Source organism: Taurulus bubalis (genome assembly GCF_910589615.1).
Source record: "Taurulus bubalis genome assembly, chromosome: 9".
Classification (NCBI taxonomy): domain Eukaryota; kingdom Metazoa; phylum Chordata; class Actinopteri; order Perciformes; family Cottidae; genus Taurulus; species Taurulus bubalis.
In genome coordinates this window covers 20847202-20853201 of record NC_136597.1, presented here as the reverse complement: position 1 = coordinate 20853201, position 6000 = coordinate 20847202, and positions in this window count along the sequence as shown.

Genomic DNA, 6000 nt, shown 5'->3' with positions numbered 1-6000 from the left:
TTTCTCCAGTCGTCTTTATTCCCCCTTTTGCAAAACATTCCCTCCAAGCCAGCCTGCACCCTCAGTACCCTATCCCGGGCCTGCACACCCATGCCATCTCTGCAGGACAAAGAGTTGAAGCCCCTGGTGGAGAGGAGCTGTCTGGCTCACTGTCAACTGTCCTCCAGCACCCTCCCCTCGAGACTGCAAAGTTCAGATGTTAGAAAATACAATAAAACCAAACTCAAACAGAAGGATGCTGCTCTTCTGCGCTCGCGAGCTGTTCACATAAGTGAGTGGCTGTCATGCATTTTGTTAGCATCAACACTTTTCTTTGGGCAGCCCTGCGGAAAAGGATTGCCTGTCGCAGGGAGGAGATAGTTGTCAGGGCTGTGTGTTCTTGCCCCGAGGATGAAGACTAACGGGAGCCCCTCTGCCTGCCTGCTTCATCTCTAAAAGATGGGGGGGCAGCGTGAGCGTGGTGGCAGCATCTGGAGCAGACTGCTTCCTGCAGATCTGAGCGGCGGAGTGGAAAAAAAGGCACTCTTTATCAAAGCTTCACTTCAGACGGCACTTGGGGACTAGTCATTTCCACAGAGGACCCCGTGGCCTGCACTGGAAAAAAATGGCCACATCAATGTTCAGGGGGCAGCAGAGTTAAAGAGGAAAAAAAAAAAAAAGAAGGGGGAGTTCAGTCCATCAATGCAAAGAGGAGGAGATGTCTTGCTTAGCAGGTGCAACTAAATTGGACTCCCATTGATGGTAAATCTGTCTCTTAATCACCTAATGCAAAGAGGAAACCATCAGCATTAGGACTTTGTGGACCAGAACATTGTTGCATTGACTTCTCACTTAAAGAGTCACGACACACAAATTCACTTTTGTAGTGTGTAAACGTGGGTCACTAAATGTCTGTGTGCAGTCACATTATTACAGTCACTATCAATGCCTGATGATCCCATTCTGTATTTTCCCTTTTCCATGGAAACAATTCTGTCTTTGGGACTGGGTTTGATTACATTTTTTTAATTTGACAAGGGGCCGTGCTCAAGCTAACACGAGGTGTTAAATCGCTCCGTGATAACCTGCTTTCTTAATGTGTTTATCATTATTCGCAATGACACTATACACGACACACGTCTACCAAAGTTATAACACTTTTAGATATTTCAGGAGAAACAGGGAGAAATTCTGATCTGAACTATTGACGTTTCACAAACAATCTTCAATTCAACTTTGATTGATGATTATTTAGTTATGAAAATATATATATATTATATATGTATATATATATCTCTCTATATATCTATATATATATATATATATCTATATATCTCGATGTACTTTCGAACCGAGTTTTCAGGCGTTTTAAGTTCAGTTTGCTCTTAAAACTCACTAGTTTGTATGATTGTCTGAAGGCAAAAGTGATTACTGTATCGCGGTGACGCTTTTAAATCTCCTTTTAGCTTTTCTCTGATTGTCTCCGTACCAGTCACTCATCCCACCCCACCCTTTATTTTACATATTTCTGTCTCGCCTCCCATTCCTGTCCTGTCTTCAACCCCCTCCTTGCTTTGATGCTCTTCACCATTTTTTATCTCTCTTCCCTGCCTCATTCCCTCGGGCCCCATCTGTCTGAACTCTGTCCATTTCCACTGCTGACCTCATAAAGACGAAAGTAAGAGGATTCCACTCTCTACGGTGTCAAACAAAATCACGCTGCAGCCCTATATAGGATAAAGAGCTTAGATATTAAACATATTATTTTTTATTTTATTTTTTTAAACACGTACTGTAATGTCCACCCTGTGGTTGTAAGCTTTTTTCTTGATTTATGCTTTCCTCCACAGTGTCAATGTGACTCTCATCTAAAAAAATACAAAAGCTCATGTGTCTCTGTCACAGCAGTCTGTCAGACCATTTATTTATTCATGAGGATGCGTAGCCTTTCAGAGGGAATGGGAGAATACAAATACACGTGTATGCTGCAAATGTATGTGTGAGCTGGTCTTTTCTGCCAAGAAACTGATGGCAGGTTGGGCTTTATTTTTTTGTGTTGGTTTGTTTGTTCCCCGATACAGCAATTTAATGAAAAACTCAAAGACCAGACTGGTAATCCCTGACAACAGCCACGCAATCCCTGATTTGTGATGTTGAGCATGCTGCATTGTAAACAAATCCAGGCAGTATACGGAGGCAGCAAACATGGAAAAGATCTATTGAGCTGCGCGAGGTCATTGCCCTTGAGAACATGGATATTTTTCCCCCACTTGTACACAACTGTCCACTTTAAACGCAATGAGATAGATAGAGGATGATCTTTTTGTTCACTGTGAACAGATAAACTTGATGAGAGAGGGGTGTACTAACATAGGTGTTTTTTTTTAGTTTTTTTTTTTACAGTTTTTATGGACGGAGAAGTAAAACTAAACGTCTCACTTGTGATGAACAAGAGCAGAATTCTGGCACTTTCCCCCGCTGTCAAGAACTTATTATAGCAGCTCAGGATTGGATTTAACTGAAAACAATTCTTCTCTTCCAGTGTGACCCTCGGGTGAACCGCGTTTTGCAGAGAAAACGCTTCTTCACCCAAAGTGTGTAGCGCAGATTATTTCCAGCGGCGGCGATGTCATTATGGGTTTGGTTTGATTTGTTTTGTTAATGGCGTCCTCAGCCAAGGAAACACGAGCCAGCGCCTGTTTCTCCCTGCATGTTAAAGGCTCTTGAGTGCATGTGTCCCGCCAGAGACGCCCATTGTGTCTGTTAGCGGTCTGACACTCACAGAGAATCGGATACTCCTGGAGGAATGACTGTGGTTACCCTGACTGGTTTCCGGCCCCACATTCACACAAACAGACATACTCTCAATCTCTATATGCGCTCTCACGACCTCGCCTACCAATCTCCCTCTATTCATTTCCACCGCTCGTTTCACGCCAACTCCTTTGCACTTTAATTTGAACACCCCTTCCCCTTCGCATTCAGCGTTTGTAATCAATGTTATTTATTGTGATAGAGATTAACTCAGCCTAATCGACACGACCCACCTACCCAGAGAGAGCTTCTAAACGTGCCTGTCTCTATTAAGTGCCTCTTAATGAAAATTCGGAGTTGATGATTAAGTTGATGATTGGAGCGACTCCATGGGCATAGCGCACCGAAATGTTGATGAGTTTTTTTTTTTTTTTTTTAAAGCAGGCTGGCATTGATTTCATCCAAGATGCAGGGTTGCATAACTGGGGTACATGCTGGTTATTGATCAGGATATGGGAAAACATGGACGTTTGGGCTCCTGTGCTGCAGCGTAGCAACCTGTTTTTACTCTTTCAGCATAAATGATCTCTTGTTGCAATCTCACATTCTGCTTTCTTACGAATGCTTTTTTTCCTTCTTTCTTCCAAAAATAAGAACCCACAAGGGCCCTGTGAGAGAAGATTGTCACTCATGAGAAAGCTGGTAGGTAGGATTTTAGGATTTCGCTGCCAGTTGAAAGCTTAGGCCAGATGAGTTTCCCAGGAAGATTGGAACACACTTGCACACTGACACATACACACAAATACTCGCACATAAATACACGTGTGTGCACGGACCACTTGAGCTGCCGGCTCAGAGTGATTATAAACCTTGGAAATATCTCCCACGTGTGGCCTCACGCAGCTATCAAGAGTTGCACGCCATGCGATCAAACCCCCTGATCCTTAGTCTACCATTGCTATGGTAACAATCAGTAGTTGCACACCACTACATCACCACCACCACCACAACATGCCATTCCCCCCACCTCCCCCCCTTCGATCACTCCCACCACTTAGATGTGACTTGTCAGAGACTATCTGGGATGTGGAATGCCAGGCCGTAAGCCCGGCACTTCTCTTGTAGAGGTAGACTAGAACCAATCAAGGAAGTGGACCATCTCCGTCAGATCCCATTTATTATTTGCATAACCCGCTTTCGCTCTCCCGCATCTGTGCAGCTGCTTATTTATGTGTATACCTCTTGATAACGGCGCATGCTTCACCGCGCCTCAACGAAGGAGACTTAAGAGGTCAGACAAGTCGTCTCTATGGCCCTGTTTACACCTGCGGCATTGACATGCGCCTTGGGTGATCCGATCACATGTGGACAGCTAGTATGTCAGTTCACACTTGACATGAGAATGCATCTACACATGCGTCCCGAGGGACTTCTTCTTGTCCTCCATCTACGAACGTGGTCTGAGCGATCGGCTCTCAATGAGTCTTGGGTGCATTCACACCTGTATTTAGAGTTGTCCACTTGTGATCGGATCGCCCCAAAGGTGCACGTTAATGGCGGTGTGAACATCTCTGTGTTTGGCAACGCAGAGAAAACATTACTAGCTTGATGTGCTTTTTGGCTGTAATCGTGGCTGGAGAAAAACCCTCCAACCCTCGGGTTTGCCTTTAGCTAATCCTACGACGCACTCTCGGTGTTTTCCATTGACTGATGGGATTGATTTGTAGTACACCTACACAGTAGTACACATCTAACAGGGTAACATGCAGAGATGAAACGCTACATGCTCAGAAAAGCCATCTCCCTCCAACTCCGCTCTAGTGCTTCCCCAGGAGACCATTATGTGCTCTCTGAAATGCGGTAACAGACGCACGAGGGAGGAGGTAAAAAGCTTTCCATGCGGGACGTTTTTTAGCGAGAACCTGCGATAGATGTGGTAGTTTCCTGTTCTTCTGGGGGTTGTTGTGAAGGCTTTGATGTGGTTATGTTTCCAAAGTGGTGGATCTGCCATCTCTGTTTTACCCATGTTGTTCATTAGGGAAATCATTTGTGGATGTTCTGTCAAATAATTTTAGCTTTAAGCTCCCATGTCAGATGTTCCTTGCTAGGCGATATCTCATCTCCCCTGAGGGCCTGTTTAACAATTAGTTGCCATAGTACTCCTCCATTAAAATATGACTGAGCATCACCCCTTCCTTAGAAGGAAAAGCAGTATTTGTGCAATCATTACCGCACTTCAGTCGTCTCTTTATTTTCTTCTTCTTCATGGCAACCAGCTGGTGGATCTGACTCTGAAAGACTGCACTTTGCCCGTGTTAATCCACAAACTGTTGCACAAATGCCACAATAATGAGCTGTGTTTTTTTTTTTTGCCTTTATCATGGAACAAATGATTTTTCCACTCCAGCGATCATCATTATCAGCGAGCGAGACGAAGAGATGGAGACACTGACGAGTGTGAGGCAGCCACCCGCTCAAGCTCTCACACAATAAAATGTATTTAATTAGTATAAAGATAGCAGGGGTGATCATGACATCAGCAACCTGGGAAGTTAAGTGCTGTCTTTACTTCCCTCTGTTATTTGATGAATACGGCGCAAGAACAAAGAACCGCACATTTCCCCCGTCTGACTGTACCATCCTTTTGATTTTGGTCTAATTGGGTGCGCGTTAGCCTCTGGTACAACAGATACAACTAATTAGGCTCGTGTGCGTGTAATTAAAACAATGTACCATAGCCAAGCTTCCAGCAGGGTATATGTTTAACAAAACCAATTAAGAAATTTATCACCTGGAAAGATCCTTTATCTATTCTTATCTCTCTGTTTGTTTTTGAAGACAAAGGCAAGTCGGTCCTTTGCCACCATTTTTCTGACAGGGACTCTGCAGTGCCATTGGCGCTGTGGAGAATTAGGGTTGATCCTGGGAGGCTGGCACTTATCAGGAGTGTTGTGATACGCAAGATTCGGTAACCTCCTCGGAGATTCCTTTTCCCTTGCTCTCTTTATATTCTCCACTCCTCCCTTCTTCCCTCCCTCACCATTAAGCCCTGTATTAAAGATTCATATGGCACCTACAGTGTATTTAGAATACATAACGCCCCTCCTGCTGCTCTCCTCTTCCTCCTTGCTCATTCTGCCCTCTACCTTCTTCCCTCATCCGTTCCCCCCCGTCACCCCCCACCCCCCTCGTCCTCATCCCGATATCAGTGAATTCCCACTAATAAGGATACTTAGAGTAAATCCCTCCAACTCCTCTTTCCACAGC